Here is a 22,977-nt window from a genome sequence, read left to right on the forward strand (position 1 = left end):
TGTTGACTTTGGCTGACTCCCCTTAGCTGGATAGCACTGAAAATGGAGGCTTCTTATGTCCCTTGAAAAAACACTCCTAAAACCCTATAATCCATTTTTCTTTTGTCCTTGAAGTCTTTTTATTTTTTAAAATTTTGCAAGTAAGTATCAAGATAGTGTAAAAATAGCCTTGTTTGAACTAAGATGAGCAATTCAGACATGCACACTCAGAGGCCCAAACTAACTTTGATCAGTAGCGAGCTAAGCCACTTCAGTCATGTCTGACTCTTTGCAATACTATGGACTGAAGCCCACCAGGGTCCTGGTGGAGGAACTCCCAAAATCATGAATCAGTTTCTTTCTCTCTCTTTTTTCCCCACCTTCCTTCCCTATGTGATCCCGTTCCCCAAGAAAACTAAAAGTTGGTTTCCATGATAAAACTTCATGGGCTGTTGTCTTGATGTGAGTTTGCCCCAAAGAGTTCTAAATATCCAAACTCCAAACCAAATAGCTTTGCCATTTAAAATACCATCTTGAAGGCTGACATTTACAGAGACCTTGGGAACATGGTATGTGGGGACTTTGATTCTGTTTCTCCAGTGGCAGATGGGCCCAGACCAGGCTGGTCTGCCACTAACATTGTCATTGGGTGGCATGAGTGCAGCTGGAGGGGACATTCTTCTTGCTTTTAGCCTCAGAGGCTTTCGGCATCCATTCAGAGTTTAAGAAATTCACACTGCTTTGCAACATATTTTCATCAGGCTCTTAGTAAGGCTTGGGAAAGCTTGAAAACAGACTGCTCATTTTGGGGAAGGCTTTCTTTGAACCCACCAATTTTATGAAATTTAAGCACATTGTTCATTGTGTAATTATAGATGAAATATTAGAGAAGTGGACTAATTATACACAATGCACTCAAGCCCAATTAAACTAGTGTCTGTGGTAAATGTAAGAGTATTCTCTTTCACTAATAAGAAATACTGTCTGAACAACAGAGAATAAAATCGTTATATTGGATATGCTGTAGAGATTATAAATATCCTATTAGCATATAAAATGAGGATTAACCTTATTTAATCTCTGCATGCCAGATCATCAAAAGTCATATTGAACTCCAGTAATGTTGCTGCATCCATCCTGCAAAATAATAATAAAAAAACCCTCACTATTAATAAATATGCCTCACTAGATGCTATTCGCATGTACTAAATTAAACTGTTGGAGGAACTCAAGTATTCCCATAATTGCTTAACAAAATGGCAAAACTACTTTTACCTATTCGTTGTGATATGATGGCTGATTCAGATGTATGTCATCCTAGTGGCTGGAAAAAGTGCGTCTCCCTGGCTGGGCAAATTAGCCTACTTCCAAATAAGTAAAATATACAATCCATCCCAGCTAGCACCACAAGTGACCTTTTGAAAATGTAAATTAAGTGATTGCACACACCAGGGGTGTGTTGAAAATGAAAATGTACGTGTTGGAGACATACTGCCACCACCGCTTCAAGTATTAATTGGCAGACTGAATCCAGTTTTCATGTTTTCATCGGAGTCACAGGAAATTCCACTTGAAGATACTCATGACTCTTGTTTTTGTGATAAATAATTGGAGTCGGGCAGAGCAACCTCTGGAGTTTAGCAAGAACAAGGGGTTTTTCAAATTTTTTTAGAAGTTGATTTTTTAATAAGTAGGGGAGCATTCATATTGTCTAGTTTATTTCTTCTAATAATTATGTCTGTTTATAATATTTACATATATAGTTACTATTCTCTGGGTAAGCCCTGAAAAATAAACACATGGAACTTATAACTTGACAAAATGATCCTGGCAGAAGAAGGTACTAAAAAAAGTAGAGTAGGTTTATTAGCACAAATAAGAGGATGTATGGTGAGTATTGGTAATAACCAGGCAGAAGATGGCATAGATGGTCATACAGTAACTAAGGAAGACAGACAATTCAAAACGGTACTTTAAAATAAGAATTACTCAGTGTTCTGAAGAGACAAGCTAACTATTTGGAACTGAGTGCTCTAGAAGTGAGATTGAAATGAAAAATGAAAGCTCTAGAATACAACTATATTAAATGACAAAAATAGAACAGATCAAAATACCCTAATGGCAAATCAATAGGTAAGGCACTATCAGTCATGCCCAGCTTGAATTCAAATTCAAGTTATGACATTAAAAATATTGGTTATGTGGTGTCACAAGTCATCAGCAAAGTTGAAGAGAGTGTTTGTGTATTCCTGTCCTGGACTGTGATCTTTCACAACTCAAGCACAGAAATCTGTGAAGGGGTTGGTGGCCAACGAGCAGCTCTTTGTTGGAATACAGGGAAAGGGGCTGCAGTCAATCTTTCGTCCTCTCTCTTCCCTCCCTCTGTCTCTTTTCCCTTCCCTCCCCACTCCTTCTTTCTTTCCAAGAGTTCTTGTTTATATTCCTTCTAAGATTTGATAGCTGTTTTTCTCTCATCATGAAAATCTTCAGGAGACGGGACTATGAATACATTTATAAACATTGAGAATGACTATGGTTGTTCAGACTTCATGTTCCTACTTAGGCGCATTTATTTAAAAAACAATCAGCATGTACACCTTTTCTTTGGTAGAACGCTTTCTCTTACTTTGCTTAGGTGGTCTTGCCCAAGAAAACAAGTTTAGTCCAGATTTCTGTGAAAACGCAGATGGAAAGAAACTAAGAATGCACTGGAGGGATCAGGTCCGGAGGGGCAGGATGGTACATGCTGTCCCAGCCTCTGGGCAAGGACTGACTCCAGGAATACAGAAGGGTCTGAATGGGAGGCTAGAATTGGAAAACACTCACCAAACACATGAAGTGAAATGTGGTTTGATTGCATTATGCTTCAGAATGCTAATGCAAAGCAAGCAAGGTGTATGTGCAAAGAGAAACTATAGTTAACTTTTTTTGCATCCTGGGACCACAGCTTGCCAAACCCAGGAGACTTTCTTTCAGTTCAGTGACATCCACTGTTAGGGTTTCTTTCCAGGTTTCTTGGCTTTTAAGACCACTTGCACAATAATATATATATATATATATATATATATATATATATATATATAAAATCTTCTGTGGCTACTTTATGATGTGGAGAAGGCAATATGGAGTGAGTCCAGTGTTAATAATAATGGCATTTTTGCCCTTTTGGACAAACCAACAATTTAGGAGTTTCAGCTCTTATTTTTATATTACTTAAACCTAATTAAAAGCTATCTGTAGGGGCTATTTTTTTTTTAAATTTCTTTGACGTGCTGGGCAACTGAATAAAATCCTATTCCTTCAAATTTTTGATGAGATTATGGATTTTCCGTGACAATATCACTTTAAATAGGCCTCCTCCCCTGCCTCCACGTCTAGCTTGCATAGAGCAATTGAGCCTGGCCTCCTTACATTATGGGTAGATGGTTTGGTTGTGACATGGGATCATTCTGACTTCAGAAAAGCAGTAGACAGTGTCTAGAAGGAAAAAAAAAAGGTCTTTATGGAGAAGATCAAAAGGGACATGAAGGCAGAAACTGACTTTCACTGAAACAGGGCTGGGGACCAAGCCTCCAGTTTCCTTATTGTAATTCATTGCTTGTTTCTAGGCCCCATGATAGAATTCTTCCACAACAGACAGAGGACTTTGTGAAATTGTAAATGAGTACGACTTCAAGCACTCTGTGGAAATATATTCTCCCCCCATAGCCCGTACATTATTTCTGCTTAGTTATGGTGGCTCACATTTCCCGTAAGTATCAGAGAGAACTTAATTCAACTCACACCGCATCACTTTAAAATTGTGCGGCTCTCTTAATCAACCTTTGTATCAGCCACAAATGTGCTGTATGACCTAATTTGAAAATGTCTCAAAGTGCTGACTCAAACTGTTAGTGAATAAAGGCTAGTCATTACCATTATGACACTAATGTGATGCAAAATAAAATTGAGTTGCATCAGCTGAACATTAGTTTGCAAAAATATTAGTGATTGAAGCCATTTTCTGTTCATATTTTATTTATGCTTATATATGTATACATATGCATATATTTATTTATTTTTTGAAACAGCCTTGTGACAAATTTTTAAGTGTGGGGAAGGAAGTTTCATTTTTAACACTGACAAAGCCACAAGATTTAAAGTAGATCATGTGTACATCATGATCCCTTCTCTAAAAGATGAAAACATATTGTTGCTGAATTCTTATTGAAATATGCATATGCATCTAAGCGATAACATATGAAAATTCTCATCTCCCCTGTACTTTGGTGGCAGTTTCCAATTTTTTGAGAACTGTGGCACTACTTCCTATTTTCCATCAATCATAAATTATCTGATTTTTGGAATAAAGATTTGAAATTCATCTCTTTTGTGGATCCTCTTTCCCATTTCTTTACTTGACCAAAAAAATTTTTTTTGACATAGAAATATGTACTCTTAATAAATGTTGGTGATACTACTTTTGAACAAAAGAAAGTAGGATATGGGACTAGAGATTATTTAGCTTTACCCCTTACTGATAATACTTTATAGAAGGAAGCATAAATTACCTTATATAGTTTAGATTATCCTGAAAAAAAATGCATGTGCTTTTTTAATTCTAATACATCCTAAGGTAGCAATGGTTTCTGCCTGTAAGCTGATAATTAATAATTGAAAATAAATAAGCACGACTCCATTTTTCCTAAATTAGGGAAATTGTCCCAATAGTTAATCAGAAATTCTGCACTGGATCCCATCTGGGGGTCTCCTGAATCTTGAAAATTCTGAACATAAAATTTATACATGAGTGGTCAAATACTTCTGATTTTACTTATTTAACAGTGAGAACAAGCCAAGCTTACAAATACCCCGGAGATAGATTGTGCTTTAAAATTTTCAAGGACGAGAAGTTTTGGCTATCAATAAATTACTTAACCTTCAGGTTGAGAGAGTATATATCTTCATATTGTATCACTATAAACAATCGGTAGAAAATACAGATAAAATTAAAATGCTGGCAAGCTTTGTTCATTCACTTTTTAGAAAAACAAGTAAAACCTTAAAGCAAGATGTGTAGAAATTTGCTACTACGTGATACTTGAGTACTTTAGTCCATTTTATATTATGTAACATGTGACTTGGACTGTTTTTATGACCTATGTTTTATTTCCACATGAAGATAACCCAGATTTTTAAAAAAGTAAGTTTGAAAAATTTCAAAATGGACTTGCCAAAACCAGCACTCAGAAATATGGGTGCTTTCAACCACACGTACACAGGCACACTTTCAATTTACCTAAACAAGAGGATCATGGTTTTTTAGCTAAAATCCAATTGTTATTAATTTTAGGTTGGGGGGTGGCGTGGGTGTGACGGCTGCAAACGGATTGCCAGCCTCTTAACAGTTCATCATTCTTGAATGATAGAAGTGTAGCAGCACCCTTCTGAGAAAAATCTTTCCTGTGGATTTTTCTTTGTCCATGCCAGGACAAATTGCGTGCTAAGTTGGAATAATTCTGAGATGGAAGACACCTCCATGACTGTCCTTGGAATACTGAGGAGCTGACATTCCTCTTTGGAAGATGAGGGGAGAATGCCCCCTACCCTCTTAGTTGATGATTTACCGTGCTCTCCCCTGAGGCCACAACTGATGATCTGTAAGCTTGTTGAGTTTTGAAGCAAATACTAAATATAATCAATATATAAAAATTAAAAAAAAGAGAGAGGAAAAAATGCAATGAAAATTTATGACCTTAACATTCCTTCAGGGTCAAGCAATTTATCAAATTCTCTCACTTTCTGGTTTCAATTACACAGCCATTGTGGAAGGAACTTATTTTAGCAGGTTCATTTGCCTCAGTGGGGAATACAGGACTTTGGCCTAATGCTTCACCTTTAGTGCAGGCCATTTGAGCCTTAGAACAAATACCAATCATCACTCTTTGGGAAAAAAGAATCTGCATCGGCATGGCCTATTGGAATGGGGTTTCTGTCAAGGTAAACGGTTGTCGGCAATGACTGTGGTAGAGTGGCGATAAATCCCATTTTATTGCTGAAAAATTCCAGCTTCTCTCCATGCCTGACAGCTCCCACATTCTCATACCCATTTGGGCAATTTCTGCGCTCTGTCCATCTGGTTCTCATTACCTCTCAACCTGCCTGCGTCTGATCCAGAAAAAGTGCAGGTCAGAAACAGGGGAAAAGAAACCGAGGTGATGGACAAAACAGAAAGCAGGGGGGTGGCCTTTGGAGGTCGGGGTAGAGGTGAGGGAATGACAGGAAAGGGGGATCCCAGCTTAGGTGTGCACCAGCCGCTGGAAGGGGCCACTTAGATATATTACAGAAAGATAATAACAGCCTGAGCCTGGAAGCCAGAGGGACCCATATCTTTGGATTCAAGCCTTTCAAAGGCACCTGCTTTGAGGTGGAGGAGAGAGAGAATGTGGTAGATATGGGTGGAAGGGGCTAGACTAAGGGACAGCCCAGTCCATCCCATCTGTCAGAGGCACTGTGTCACAGGGGAGAAAGGCGTCAAGTTCAGCATCAAACAACATGAAGCTTGGAGTCCCATGTACACAACTGGCGTGCTTCCAAATATAGGGATGAAACTGTGCTGGAGATTCAATTTTGATTCAAGAATGTAAGTTTTTTAGAAGAAGAAAACCCTAGGGCCACCAACAACATTGTCTCCCTTTATTTTTCAAAGACAATTAATACATAAAAATGAACTAATAGGCACTTTTATGGAATGGTTCATTCATGGAACGACAGGACTGGCAGCGAGTGGCCCCCAGTGACATACATGGTCATTTTTGGAATTGCTGTGCATTTATGCCTTTGAAAAGTTGGTCTCATTCTCTGAAGCCGAAAACCTTTTGATCATAACTGCTTCTGACCTAAAATTACCCACCATCACCATAAGATGCCTCTTGGGGACAAAGATATAAATATAGTAAATATCTGATAATAGATATGAATAACAAGTCCACTTAGACATTATCCTAAATTAGACTAGGATGAAACTGTGTAACTTTTATATGTAAAAATATAATTTTTTCTTCTTATTTTGATGGGGTTGTTATAGCTAATACTAAAAATTTGGAAAATATATGAAAGTAAAAGTGATGAAATAAATACAAATATTTTTACTGAATAAAAATTTTGGAATCAGATGAATGGTTACTTAGATGGTGGTTGTTTCATCACCTGTTGTGATGGCAAAGTTTGCAATTTTGTCTTAAAACCAGGTATGATCATGTGTTCTTACATATGTTGGAGAGCAGAGGCACTGCTATGATTTTCAGGCAGAATCTCTTACTCTAGATATGTTTATGCAGACAATATGTCTTAGCGTGTTTTGGATCCTAGGGGTACAAGACCTCAAAATTCACTTTTTCACAGTCAGACCCCTAATGCTATCATGAGTATCTTGGTTTTATTGGTTTAATTCTAGGATCAAGATGATGTGAAATTTTAGTTACTGAGCCATACCTTGCAGATAAGTAATACTGACCTCTAATATTTAAGATTTAATTTCAAAAGTTTCAAGTCATGCATGTGTGAGAGAATTTCTATAAAATGTATCTGAAATTGTAAGTAAACTCTGAGTGAGACATTTGAGTGGAAAAAGAGGTCATTTATAAAAATTTTAAGTTAAAATGACTAAACAATCTGGAGTGAAGTAAATTACAGATGATCAAAATTGGAAGTTTGCTATTTGGCAACTTTAAACTGAATACTTTCCGTCAACAAATACAGCTCTGAAACAGACATTTTCATGTGTACATATTAAAAGGCATAAACTTTTGGCTACTATTACATATCCATTAAAATGGCCATAATATATGGCATCTCTAATTTGGAAAGGAATTTCAGATTCTTAGCCAAAAAAGAATCTCATTTGAACTCAACTTTTCAGTACTGTACATATGTCAGAGAGATGTGATCACTGAAACTGTAAAGGATATTTGTTTCTTTTAATAGCAGAGCAGAAAATTAATGGCATGGGGGAGGGTGAAGTGACAATTTAACTTGATGCTTGATAGCTGTTTACTTACCATTGTGTGCCCAGAGTTCAATGTCCTGTAAAAGAAAGCGGGAAATAAAGAAACCACAACATTCATATGGCTTTTAGGAAACTTAAGACACATGGAAGAAAGTGCTTAGAAAGCCATTGAGATGTTTACAAAACAAATCATTTACATTTAACTTTTGTGTATGTCAAACCTGGAATGCCCACAAAGACAGAACCAACTTTAGCTATAAGAAATATTTTGGCATCAAAATGGTTAATAGTATTATAGCTTCAAAAGAGCCTATTGGCTCACCCTCAAGGATGCCCTGCAGTTGTTGTTAAAGTCATCAGATGAAGCTAGCCTTCTCAGCTAGCCTTTAGATTTGTCTGCTAACAGTAAAAATACTATAATAAATCGGTAACATATGTTGCCAGGCAAGGAAAAGTGATATAAATAAAGAGAGTAGGAGACCCAAATCAAGTACAATGTGAAAAGAATTTAACTTTCAATCTATTCGTTGGCTAATTACCATTTGAAAAGTAATTTGAAAGTGTTACTGTTATTTGCTTATATTCTTCCTCATTATTATTTTTTTTTTTCCTCTTCAGATTGCATTCTTACCCAAATTCTCTTCGTGATTGCCTGTTTTGCGGCTTTGGGGTAAGTCCCAGTTTTCCACAACCTTAAGAAAAAAAAAAATGCATAACATAAAAGATGCCAAAAAGACTTATGTGTCCTGATGTGTGGGTTTTGTGAAATATACATGGGTTTGTTGAGGAGGAGGGCGGCTAATGAAATAAAGAGAAGGGGGTTGTTTCTGCAAGAATCCAAGAGTGTGTGAAAGTGTGCATTGCAAACGAGTCTCCCATCAGGAAAGCCACCTCTGGAATGGAAATGACAAAGCTTGGAACACACACAATCAATTATTTTCACTAGCATTTAAAATATAGAAAACAAAATCTGCTTTGGGAATTGACTGAATATTTTATTTAGCTTTTTTATTGAGACATCCTTTGAAAAATGGCATAATATAAATAGTTTTACAAAGCAACAATATAATCAATCTCTAAACTAGAATATAAATCAAGGATTTCATTAACTGCTGGTAGCCAGTTTGAATTGTAGTCTTGTCCATAATGCCTATCTATCTATGTATGTCCAAGTTATATTAAAAACCTTTAAATGGCTTTGTAATATCAGCTACATCTAGCTATTATAATAATTAATGGTACTGTTTTATAAATCAATACATGTATTCTTGATAAATTCATATCCAGTTAATGGTGTAATTTAAATAAAAAATTAATGTAATAAAGGACATACAGAAATGGGCAGGAAATCTTTAAAGGTTAAGAGACAAATTTGTCTAAATTCATTTTTAACCTGTTTTGAAAAAAGTTTGTATTTAAAATCAGCAGAGATTTACCTTGTTTTTGTGAAACGAATCTTGTCATGTCTAATGGTATAATGGTATCTGGTATTGGATTTGTAAGGTATTTTCCTTTTTTAACTGCTGAGTTTTAATTATGTACTTATTGTACTGTTGGGTGTTTTACTACCACTGGATTCTTGACTGTTCTTTAGAAAAAGAGAACAAAACAAACTAAAATCCTCCAACCAGTCATGTATTTTCAGTACATGAATGAAACGTAAATGCTCTTTTTAAAAAATGTATTACTAAATGAACTGTGCTGAAAATCTCCAAAGTTATACACAAATTTTATTTAGGGGGAAATCTGGCTGATTAGTTCAATGAATTTACATGTGTAAGAGCCCAGTGTTTTTACTGCTTTCACTGAATGAACATCCTAGGAATGTTAGAAAGAAAAGAAAAGAAAAATGCATTGAAGAGTCCACAGTATGTTTTAACGCTGTACACGGGTGGAGAAACATTCTACAAAGAGAAGAGTGTATTATTGTTCTAATTTTAGAAATATATATCGAAGGTGTATTAAGGAGATTTGGAAAAACAACTGAATGTTGTAGGTGATCAAATACAACCTTAAATCATTCCAAATAAAATTTCATTCCGTTTATAGAGTAAGCATTTTACACAAAATATCTTTCAGAATTATGCAGACCAGTCTGCCCTGCCATTCTCCATGACATGGTGCAGAAATGTTACTTTAATCCACTGAGCTTTTTCTGACATTTTTCTTAACATTGCTGAGCCTTATTTAGAGCAGCAAAGGAGATGTGTGCAGTTTCCTTTGACACTGATGGGTGTTTCAAAATGTTACAGGAGAGAGAGAGAGAGGGAGAGAGAGGAGAAAAGATTTGCTGCCAGTCACTTCATCAATAGAGCTACAGGAGCAATTACTATTTGTTAAAAGTTTCCATTTCAAATGAAGCTAAATTTTAAAGAAGCCTCATTCCTTTAGAAGAGCTGCTGTCTGGAAGAGGACGGGAGAGAACACACATTAGAGATTGCATGTTAACGTGTACTCAAGTACTGGAATCATTTGAAACGTATTGTGTTTTTAGATGAAACCTACAGCAAAACCACTCCTAAGAGGCTTAATTTAGGTTTTATAGGAAGAACATAAAAAAGACCAGGTTACAGCCACACACTGAAATATGGGGTACATTTTAAATATCTTCATTTAAAAACGTATGTTTATTTTCCCTCCTGGGATCACTAACGTGGGTCTCGACAGAGAAAGCAAGGACATGCTACATTCTTAAAAATTATCTGTTAAAGGGATCACATTCCAAGACAGGTTTGAGCATTTTTATGACTACAGATAACCTCTTAATTATGTCGCTGCCTTCCACTTGTTAATCAGAGACATTCAGCATGGTTAACCAGAGAATGGTTGCCTTTAGAAGACTACAGTATTTTTTAAGGACTAGAAACACTTTATTCCTATCATCATATCATTGCATGTATGATTTTAGCACTGCTAGAAACTTACCTGCTTGAAATACCAAACACCAAAGACAAGGTCTAGTTGCCTGTAATGCTGCTGTTAATTACTTCAGACTGTGCAGCTCATGAAAAATTTTAAGGGATAGATAATTTTACTTTTCTTGCCTCTCCCTGTCTGGCTCCTTCACCTCTCACACAATTCCTATTTGAACAATTTTAGTTGTCTTCTGTGGTCACCAATGTCTGAGATACTCAGAAACCCTTTCAGAGAGCAAGGTGTGAGTGGAGTAAATAAAATCATGTTTCACTGTTGGTTTATCAACCCTCCTAGGTAGTTTTCCTGCCAGCCAACCTGCATGCTGTTAAGGCCCATAAAATTATGCAATAGTGACTTCTTTGGAGGTTCTTTAATCAGATAATGGCCGGTGTTAGGAGGGAAGGGCCCAGGGCGATGTTGCTGGCACTTAACACTGAGCTTGGTCATTACTTGTCTGGTAGAGACCAATAAACAGCTGATTACTATCCTATAAGGAGCCAATATTTTACATTTATCCTAGTTATTTTTTCTTCTCTTTGCAACTTCTCATAACGACAAGCATTTGTCAAGAAGACCTATGAGCGGTAACCTCACAGGCCCCTTAAAAATTAGAATTTTCCTAGCGTGAAATGATGCCTTTTGTGAAATGGTGAGAATGATTTTGGTTTTTACAAGAGCAGAGGTTTGATTACTTTAAAGCCCATTTCTTTCAGATGTGGAGACCCCTGGACATCATCCCCCCTTCTCTAGTCCCCTTCTCTCCTCTATGACAGGTTCACAGGCCGCAACCAAGGGGTTTTAAAATGCAAATATTTATACTTGAGCTCTGGCAATAACAGAGTCAGTTTGCTTCCTCTGTTAGCCTGTGATAATTGATGCTTCATACCTGGAACTACGTTTCATTTCTCTCTTTACACATGAAGATATTATATAAATAAAAGATAACTTATGGAGAGGAAGCAGCCATTTGAAATAATAATCCTAAATTTGACTGGGTAATCTTTTAAGGCTTTAAGAGTCAGAGATGCAGATTTCCACACTTTTAAAGGAAACCTGATTACAACCAGGAAATGTGTGCATTTTTTGAAAGTCTATTGAATTTGAATGCCTGAGTGGGTCAAAAAAGAAAAAAAAAAGAAGGATTAAAGGAAGGCAGAAGAGAAAAAGATGTGAATGTTACATATACTTTAAACTAAGGTATTCAACCTCACGTTTAGACTTCTTGTTACAACGTTACTGACTCTATATCAGAATATAATTTTTTCATGACCTATGTAAATTGCAAAGCAGTGGGTCTTATAAAATGCCTCTCTTGCCCGGGATCCTCGTCTTAGAATGAACAGCAGTATACCCAGAAGAACTGGACCCTAATTTCACAACCGCATACAAAGCCAGGCAATTCTTGAGCCAAACAAACAAAGGGGGTGTAAGCGATTTCATTTATTTTGATAATCCTCCTCCTGCACAGGGGCATTTTGCTGTCTTTGTCAAAGTGAATGACAACAATTTGGCCAACTCTCTCTGAGCTGCACTCAACAGTGACAGGCAAATTATCAGAGGCCCTGCACTTCTTATTATCAGAGGAGAAGCCATCAGGGGGACGCATGGAGGATACCTCTCCCTTGTCACTATTTGTCAGTGGGACAAGGGCCACTGCTATGGGTAGCTGACAGGTAATTTCAACAATAACAATTACTCCTATTACTGGTGTCATAAACAATTCGCCCAAGGCATGACAATAGCAAAGCTTTATAATTCAATGCCATATAAATAAATGCCAGCAGGTAACAAGTAATTTAGCTCCAATCAAGCTTTCACCCCAGCATTAATATTGTTATTGCAAGAAAATGGAAAATTGAAAAAAATTCAATATGTTAATGAATTAAGAGAGGTTCAAGGGCTAGACAAGAGGGGTTGAAAAGGGAAACCAAAATTATTATGGTATCATATTTGATGCCATGCTGGGGGCCAAACAGCAGTATAATTACTTTAAGATTAAGAAGGGGATCAAAAGTGCTGTTTGCCTCTGACTTCAGACCTGAGAAAAGCATGACACAGCCTTTCAAAATCTTCCTGTCTCCAATTTCTGAGGAATATAAGTAGAAATATGAGAATGTGTATGTAATGTAGCATCTTGCTGACTTTTTGTTCCACCTGAAATATTTCATTGGAAACAGAGGCATGAGTACCAGAGTAACATTTCCATCTGTTTAAGGAAATCGCATCAGCACCTGCTTCCTTTACATTAAGTCTCAGACTGAAATTATTGTAATAAGCATATTTTTATCTGTGCTCCAGGTAGGGCTGAGAACGCCTCCTTGCTCTCCAGCTGTCCTCCTTTTGGAAGTGGGCTCAAGGATACAGTCCCATCTTCCTCTGTAAAACTTCCTGATCAAACAAATTTGCAGTTTCACTATTTGTCCTGCAAGACAATGTGCCATCATGGTGACAGCAGTAAAAGAATTTGAAAATCTCTAATTAGGGGAGCTGCAGAGCAATTAACGCATGTCAAATTTCACTTCATCAAGTGCCACTCTAATTTTCCCTCTAAAAATTAATGGATTTTTTTTTTCCTTTTGGTATGTGTGTGTGTCCCCTTAAGGCAATGTTGATTCAAATCTGCTCAAGATGCAGTGTTGCACAGCTAAGCATCTTCTTGATTACAATCCGCCACACTTCTAACTGCGCTCATTCTCACTGCCACGGATACTTTGTCAACAGTCAAATTACACCACGCTGATAACAATGCATAATGGTGTTCCTCCTCCGAGGCCCCTGGCAGGAGATGGGGTTCATAAAAATGTGATGTTTTCTTCTCAACTGTTTCTCAAGGAAGTTTGTATGACCAGGTCACTAGTTAGGCATTCATTTTTTGAAATGAATTCGTTAATTTCAAGGAAAGGAGAGAAATGATGGCATATGAAAACAGCTCATTGAAAAAAGGAATCAGAAGAAGAATGAGGAACTGAAAATATCCGTGGCCAAAGTTTTGCTTAAACACTTTGTTCGAAGACATTTTCAAGAGCACTATTCTTGGTTAAATACCAGGATTTTTTTTTTTTTTCTTTACTTATGGGCTATAAACATTGGAAGCCTCTCTTGAACAGACAGTATTTAGATTATGAGAGAAGTTTGTTTAACTGCCATATTTGCCAGAATCCTCAAAACATTACAGGACACAGAAGATAAATGACTTTTTTTTAAGGTCAGGACTGTATATTCCAGATAAATGTTGATTCATTTTAACTATTTTTTATCCTAGTTGCTTGTTGCAGATCTGTATCTGAGTCACCAGCCCATGCGAGGAATATTTCTCACTGAAAAAATGAAAGAAACACAGTGATTAGATGATCTTAGTTTCAGTCTTTTTAGAGATCATTCAGATTTCATGTCTAAAACACAATCAGATCCAGAACAAAAAAGGGGAAATTAAACAAAATGCTCTATGTATATCTTTGCAGATTGTTCAAGGGAGTAGAGAACATTCACATGGATGACATCTCAGTTTTCCCATCATGTAAGTATATTTTTGGTCATGTTTTCTCTAATCATATTTAGTAAAATATCAAATTCACGGAATGTACACTTCATTTTTAAAAAATTCACAGGTTGAGTCCAACTTTTCATTCACTGACAACTAACTTGAAAATCTAAAATTTGATAATTTGAGGTTTGTATTTCCAAATATCAAAAATTTCTTCCTTCTCATAAGGCATGTTCTTAAGTGGTCTATTTCAAACAAAAGAAAATGACATTCCACTTTCAGCTAGCAAATGTTAGATTCTCTCAAAGCTGATGGGGGACTCGCTTGGAAGTTTTGCCATTAGAGTCACACAAATTGAATTATATTCATCTTTCCCAAATATTGTTCTTCAAACTCTATAAATATAGCAATACTAGGTTTCAAGTTTCATGTGACTTGCTTACAAATAAAGGTATCTTGAGGGGGGAAAAAAAAACAAGCTCTTTGTACTTCAGAAGGACAAAAACCTGGAACAATCTCATATTAAAACATTAACAAAGGATTGTAAAGGGAAATTTAAAGGGATAAAACTTGATTATATAATGCAATCCAGCAGTAATCAATTTTACCTTCAATATCTTGCTTTTGTTTTCCAAATGCTAAATAAACAATACATAATGCATCCCTCATCAGCCAAACCATGGAGGCTCTGTGCTCAAATAACAGGAAACATATTCAATTTTCCTAACAGAAGACAGTTCATTAAGCTGTGCCACATCAAATAAAACTTTAATTTCTCCAGCATCAGAGTCGCAATGAAAGCAATTGAAGAAGATGAGCCATATGGTACTTCTATCAGCAAACACATATTGCTCATTCCCCCAAAGTTTTCTAATTCTGCTCCCCAGACCTGTGTAATATAGATAATGTGCTCCGAGAGCAGCAACCATGAGCTATCTAGTGTACACTTCTAATACTGTATTTAATGGGAAATAATGAATCATAAAAGCCTAGAGAAGACGGCTTTTGCTAACCTAAATCTCAGCTGTAATTTCATTGTTCTGTGCCTAAGATGCTGTTTGCCCTTTCCAAACAACAGCAGTTGAGCATAATTATGCTGCCTCAAACCTGGGCTGGCAAAAGCATCTCTAATAGAACCAAGTTTCTATTAACTCCTGAATTTCTGAATTTAATGATGTGCTGATGCAGGCATGGAGATAACCAAGCATGTGTCGTTTCCAAACCCAAAGAAACATTTTCTCCTTCTGCTCTTTGGTCAGACTGCTCAATGCTTTATATTTCCTCCTCCACTCCCTCCTCCCCCCACCCCCAACCCATGCAACAGGAGTGGCATGATTAAAAATGAGGAGATTTTCTTGTTATTAGCAAATTTGACATTTGCCTGATGAAATGCACATAAAATGTGAAAGCTCCACAGTACTCAGAAGAAATGTCTCTGCTCCAATCCAGGCAACCAAGATGAAATAATTTAAGTAAAGGACTGTACATCTTTACTCAGAATGTGAAGATTGGATTATAAATGAAAACCAAATATTGCAGAGCTTTTAGAGTGATGGTATTTTGATGCATGTGAAGTGTCTGGTGTTACATCTCTCACCTTAACTGCTTGGATTATTAACCTAAATATCATACATATGTTCACGTGCAGCAATTTCTCTGTCCTGGGTCCAGCCTGTCTTCCGGCAAGAGACTGGGATTGGGGCTTAATTCCTTTGAAGAGAAAAAAAAAGTTTCTATTCCCGCCCCCTCCTCGCCGCCCCCCCACAAATAGGTTAATGAATTTAGCTTTTCCATTTTTAAAGCTCATCAAATCAATATTTTCCCAACACAATGCTAATTGAAAATACCATCAAATAACACTGTGGCTATATATTGAAAACATATTTTAATGGTTGTGTTTGTTTTGGTATCATATGAGCCAAGGATGGTTGAATTAAAAGACTTTTAAAAGTTAGAGATTGCCTTTTTAAAGCTTATTAAAATCAGCATGTTACATGCCTGTCTCTGAATTAGCTCTACACACTTGATTGCCATCATTAACACTAGTTGTTTGGTGTTGCTCTGTGGTGGCTCAAAGCGGATTCCTACTAGTTATTAACTTGAAATCTCTTTTCATTGAAAAAAAAAAAAAAAATTCTGGTCTGTGGAAGAAACAGTCACCAAAAGAGACAGGCCTATGAGACTATGAAAGGGCCAACAGGTAAAAGAAGGACAGTCACGTCTAAAACACACTCAGGAAAAAAAAATCATGACAACAACACAGAAGCAGTCCATTGATTATATTTCATGAATGCCTTAAAACAAATGTTTAAACAGTTTTCTGAAACAGTGCAGAAAACCCCTGCATGCTCCACTGGCTTGCAATGACAATGGCCTATTGCAATGTAAAACACGCTGGAGAATAAAAAGGTGCTTTTTGTTACCATTTTATCAAAGCTGTTCATCTTCGAGCTGCAGGCAGCATTTTGCTGGAATTGCAGATATTTCTCTGTCCAGGCTCCTTTGTTTGTGCATCTCATTTGCATATATTTATCTCCAGCTGAGGGTGCTTTCTGCTCATTAAGGCCTCCCTTCCCATTATTTCATAAGCCAGCTGCTGAGAGAGATTTCACCTGTGGTGACTGAGAAAAGAGGGGTGAAAAACTAAATTCTTCATAAAAAGGAAATCTTCTGAGTCTCTTCCCCTATAAATGGGCACCATTTGTGTTAAACAGCCTCTTGTCATGATAGATGCCTCTGGAGGTCAGGGGTTAAAGTTGATTTGAAGGTCAGCAGTAAAACAACAGACAAACCAGACGCCAAACTGGTTCCTTAGCTGTCGGTGGGAGCTGTGGTACAAACAGGTCTTGAACCTTTTTCAACCTCTAATAAAACAGGGGATGAATCTGAAGTGGATCAACCAGGCCCCTGAGGCAGCAGCACAGAAAACACAAATAATATCAATATCAGGCAGCCACAGGAAACAATGGGGCATTTCTCCGTGCTCCATGCATGCTGCTATTGTTTCAAGGGCTGGGGAATTAATTCCACTTATTTATTTAAGGCGTGTCAACTCACTGCCTAAACCTGTTTCAGTGTCAAGATGAATAAAACTTTTATGGCTCATAAAATAGAGCCATTCATCTCAATGCTCTTTGTGGTGCATGTTTTTTTTTTTTTTTTTCCTGGCATACTGAGTTAGGCCTCTGCTCCTAAATGGTTACATCTGAACTGTTGCTGTGATCCACACCATATTAGAGAAAAAAATGATTTTGCCGGCAAATGGATCTCAACAGAAATGACACAGAAAAGCATTTTAGCTGCAATGGAATAGTCCCCAAATTCCTCCCAAATCCTCATCATGCGCTTGCATCTGTTTTGAACATGCATTATTGACAAAGCAGAAGTTGTGTTATTTTAGGGGAAAGTTAAAAAATGATAGTCATAAAAAGTTAGTTTTCTAGAATATCACATATTTCATTTGACTTTAGAAATGCAACCTGGTTAGTATAGCTGCTTCCCATTCATCACCTTTGGCCCAAGTTTTCACTGTTGTGTACTCAGTTTGCACCGACAGAATAATTCAAATGCCTTCTTTAGCTCTACTGCTTTGAATTTTAATTTTGAACAGAAAATGCCAAACATAAATAGAAAATATACATTTCAGCGTATTTTTGGATCATACAATTTTTCAAAGTTCGGTTGTAGAGTCAATTTTCCTTTTTATTTCCAACTCATGACTTTAATAATAATGTAATCCTCATAAACAAATGAACATTTATGAAGCGCCACAACCAGAGCTAAGCACACACGTGTTCTCATGCAATTGTTAGCGCTAGTTTAATCCAAGTCGCACAAACCCATTTAGAATAGTAAGAATACTCTTCAGGATCCAGAGCATACCTTAGAAAGGAAAATAGTCCAGTCAAGCAATATCATTCTAGCAGATGCTTTAACAGGGAACATCATATGAACCAGATTGCTCGATATTAAAATGAGCAAAAGGAAACCATTCCATGGTATTTCACAAATTCTCCAATCATGGGTTAAATCACGTCCACTGCAGCTCTCTGCTCTGTTGCAATGTAAATTGATTTGTGGATGAGTCACTGTGTTGTCCCAGTTGCTTTGCTTTGGAGGTCTCCAGTGAATATTGTAGCCTTTACTTATGGATGCGAGATTATTTCTAATTTAGTCAGTCAGTAGGCCAGTTTTTCTGCATGCACTCAAGTTTTTCCAGCAAGTAGATTATTTGAGAATGGCCCAGACAGAAGTTGTACTTTCACATTTGGTTCATGGGTAAAGATGCCGCCCTGGAGGTGTGGGGTTCAGTTTTTGGGTGCCAAGCACTGCTTAAGGGTCCATTGCATGCTCTTTCCCATTTGAACTGGGGCGTGGACCAGAGCTCTGCATGGGGGTGGTCCCTTTACCAAGCACTCCTGTTTGAAAATGGAATTGCTTTCAAGTGGCCACCAGACCCTGAGAAAAATATTTCAACTCACAATTGATTAGGTTTTGGTAATCTATGGCAATGTGTTCTCATTTAAGCATGGAGCAGGAGATTTTTCTTCGATGACCCTTTACAGTTTAAAGAATGCAAGCAGTCCTGCTTCACACAAGAAATGCAAGTTGTGGTTGGAGAAATTTTCTAACTTATTGAAGGCAGTTTCTATCCTCCTCTTTGTACACCCTCTGCCTTCCCAAAGCATTTTATAGCTCCCTCTGCATCTGAGTTATCAATTTTCTCTCAGACCTTCCACATTACATTTAACCCCACTCCCATCCCCCAACCTAGGCCCTCCCAGTAACCAGCAAAAATACAGTTTACTCCCCCCGCCAAGCCTGCACTCCGGTCTCTCGTTCTACTTTTGCTCTAATCTAATCACTAATTCTTAAGCTTGGCCAAATAGTTAAAAATGTTAAGTGCTAGCAAGGCCTTCTACCTCCCCCTCATATCTGTCTCTGTTTATGGAATGGGCCTGGTTTCCTCCTCTTCTCCTTCAGCCCAGGGTCTTCAGGTCAGAACGCTGTAAATACACACAGCTCTGGCCCGACCCATAAATCTGAGCAAAGGGCAGGCTTATATATTCAGATAAGCATGGGTGGGGGGGCGGGCGCTTGGAAGGAACAAGAACTAGTGAATCTGATGTTCTGCAGCCATGCTCTTGAGACGAGAACTGAACAGGCCAAGAAAGTTCAGTGTGGAGAGGAAAAGATTTTTGTCTCGAAACATCTTTCCTTATTTCTAAAGGATGAGTTTGGCAAGGCTTCCTCTTTTAATTATTTTTTCTAACTTTTTCCATATTGGTTATACTCATATCCTTACTGAACATATTATCTTCAAGGCAATCAAATTAAACAATAAATTTCATTTATTTATTTCCGATGTCTTTCTTCCTTCTTAAGTGTATTGGTTTGTGTTTTGAACTTTGTGTATGTATGCTGTGTGTGTGTGTGTGTGCGCGCGCGTGTGTGCGGTGAATGAGTCCTTTTCCCAGAAATTCTATTCTACTGTAATTTTTCAGACCTAAAGGTCTCTTCCTAAATAACCATGCTGTTAGTCACCACATTGAATCCTCAAATAAAATATGTCTGAAGGAGTTGGGAATGACAAAGTGATAAGTAAATGCTTACTGGCCTTCAATCTTTAACGTTTCTACTTTATTACCAAGTTCGTCTTTTCTGTTGAATTTTCAAATCTCAAAGTTTCCTATGATTCCAGAAAGACTATCCTTCTTGGGACATGTGTCCCCTGTGGACAAATATACTGTCATAATGGAAAGTCTTGAACAGGGTGACTATGGCTGAAAACATTCTTTCTACTATTCATCTGACCTGATTCTGCTTCAGAGGTCATGAGCCACACCCCGCACTTACCTCAGTCACTTAAGAATCTAGGACATGTATGATGACCTAGAGGGGTGGGATGGGGAGAGGAGGGAGGGACTGCGAGGGAGGGGATACATGTATAATTATGACTGATTCGCGTTGTGGTAAGGCAGAAACCAACGTTGTAAAGCTGTTTTCCTAAAAATTAAAAAATAAAAAAAAGAAGAATCTGGGAAATGTGGCACTTGCTTTGTTTTCAGTCAATATTTTAAATTTTATCATGTACATAGAATTAAAATTTTTTTTCATATATAGAATTTTTATCTCATTTCTCTAGGTTATTTTTTTGGCAAATGAAGAACTGATTTTTTTTTTTTAAGCCCAATTCATATTCCTCAAAAGGACCTTCTTGGGTTGAAATGTTAGTGACAATTCCATGTAGGTAAGAGAATTTTATGGGAAAAACTGCCAAGAGAGTAACTGGGCTGGCTGCCCAGACTGTTCGCTACATTCTAGCCTTGCCTTAGACAAATCCTTACATGGAAACAACCATAATAATGATCACCACTAATTGAGCACTTACTTTTGGAAAGCAACCTGTCAGGTACTTTAGATATATATTAATCTTTTTTTTTTTCATTCTTGATGGGTAGTTTTTTTTTTTAATTTTTATTTTTAATTGGAGGATAACCCTTATAATAACATGGCAAATGAAGTGTTAAAATCTCCATTTATGAATGAAAAACTCTGATTGGAAAAGTGAAGACATATCTCCTAGAACAAAGATTAAGCTTAGAATTCAAACATGAGTGTGACCCCACAGTCCTCGGTTCTGAACTGCCTCTTATGGACTCAGGTTCTCCTCTTCAGGATGTGGGTCTTAGGTGGAACAGTGTTGATTTAACAGGGTATTCTGTATCTGGGTTGATTTTCTCTGTCCACACCTCTCCTGAAGCCTAGGCTTGACCTTTTCAACAGTCCTCTGGTGTCATGGCCTGGCTATCACAGAACTCCTGCAGTCCATATCTAAGACTGAATTCATTGATTTCTCACCCAACCTGCTTCTTTGTGATCGATGTGATATTTCCTGGGAGCACCACTGTCTGCTCCACTCTGTAGTTCAGGCTCAAGGCTCTCTCTCGCTGCCTCAGCTCCTTCCCTTCTCACCTGCCATGATCATCAGCTGGCCTGGCAGAGCTGTGACAAGTGCAGGGGGCATTACTGTCTCACTCCCTGGGTCTGCATCTGGCTCCTCTATTTACCAGTAGTGCAGCATTGCACTGGAGAGGGAAATGGCAACCCACTCCAGTATTCTTGCTGGGAAATTCCATGGATAGAGGAGCCTGGTGGGCTATACAGTCCATGGGGTTGCACAGAGTTAGACACGACTTAAGTGACTTAACATGCATGCACACAGCATTGCACAAAGTACTTTACTCCTCTGTGCCTTGATCTTCTCATCTGTAAAATGGGTCCCCAAATACTACTTATTTCATAAAGTAGTCTAGTTTCAGACCCCTGGTATTGCTTCACCTAACTGTTACAACAGCCTTCAGGCTGGTTTCTCTCCTTGTCATCCAGCCTTCTCACTTCCATCAGAGTTAGTATTATAAAATAATACCTATAATGATACCCTCCTGCGTAAAAGTCTTTGCCTCTCTGTTGCCTTCAAGCCTAACTATGGAGTCAGGCAAAGTCTTGGTAATCTCCTGCCAACTAGCCTTTCCAGGATCATTTCCATCATGTCCCCCTAAGCAATCTGCACTCTGGTGACAAAAAATTATCCATATGATATGCTCTTGAGCCTCCAGACTTCTGACCATGTTGTGCCCCACTACCAGCGATGCCCTTCCTTTCCATTTATGCCTAGTGATGGGCACTGATCTTGTATGTCTCAGTTCAAAAGTCACCTATGTTTTAGGGCATCACACATTGAGTTAGTCACATGTAGAGTGTATTTGTTCTGTTTCAGAATAGTTGTTGAATAGTTGAATGACAGGCCCTGTCATCATGACGCTGTACCATTTGGCTGTGAATGCCTGTGGGCAGAGACAGTATATTTTTCAACCCTGTATCTTTTGTTCTAGAGTCTCACATATAGTGGGACTCCTCCCCCAAATTTTGATTAATTTATAAAATGGCATTCCTCACCCTAAAAATGACTTAAAGTAAATGTGAATCAAATGCCTGCAATGCTGTTAATTGAAAAGTCTTGTTAGCTTGGATGACACAGTGAACTTGTGACAAAATTAAATTAAAAACTCAAGAGAATTTAGGAGCTTGGGATTAACAGATACAAACTGTGATATATAAAACAGATAAATGACAAGGACCTACTGTGTAGCACAGGGGAGTATATTCAATATCTTATAATAACCTATAAGGGAAAAAGAATCTGAAAAGTCTACATATATATGTATATACATATAACTGAACCACTTCATTATAAATCTGAAACTAACACATTATAAATCAACTATACTTCAATAAAAAACTCTAGTGCAACTGTATTGTTCTTACAGTCTCCAAGATGAAGCCATCCTGGTTTTTCCTAGTACACATGTTGCTGCTGCTGCTGATAAGTCACTTCAGTCGTGTCTGACTGTGCGACCCCATAGACGGCAGCCCACCAGGCTCCCCCGTCCCTGGGATTCTCCAGGCAAGAACACTGGAGTGGGTTGCCATTTCCTTCTCCAATGCATGAAAGTGAAAAGTGAAAGTGAAGTCGCTCAGTCGTGTCAGACTCTTTGTGACCCAATGGACTGCAGCCCACCAGGCTCCTCCGCCCATGGATTTTCCAGGC

General features: G+C 37.7%; 2 long non-coding RNA genes across 2 annotated transcripts; one reads left to right on the top strand and one right to left on the bottom strand.

The window, feature by feature from the left end:
* Nucleotides 1-8,399: 8,399 nt before the first annotated feature.
* On the top strand, nucleotides 8,400-14,783 carry LOC102398702. Its single transcript, XR_003102324.2, has 2 exons — nucleotides 8,400-8,636; nucleotides 14,344-14,783. It is a non-coding gene; the product is annotated as an uncharacterized LOC102398702 (long non-coding RNA).
* On the bottom strand, nucleotides 13,386-16,924 carry LOC123328554. Its single transcript, XR_006543447.1, has 3 exons — nucleotides 16,790-16,924; nucleotides 15,964-16,076; nucleotides 13,386-14,199 (listed from the first exon to the last, which is right to left on the bottom strand). It is a non-coding gene; the product is annotated as an uncharacterized LOC123328554 (long non-coding RNA).
* Between the last annotated feature and the right edge of the window lie 6,053 nt (nucleotides 16,925-22,977).

Source organism: Bubalus bubalis, chromosome 12 (genome assembly GCF_019923935.1).
Source record: "Bubalus bubalis isolate 160015118507 breed Murrah chromosome 12, NDDB_SH_1, whole genome shotgun sequence".
NCBI lineage: Eukaryota > Metazoa > Chordata > Mammalia > Artiodactyla > Bovidae > Bubalus > Bubalus bubalis.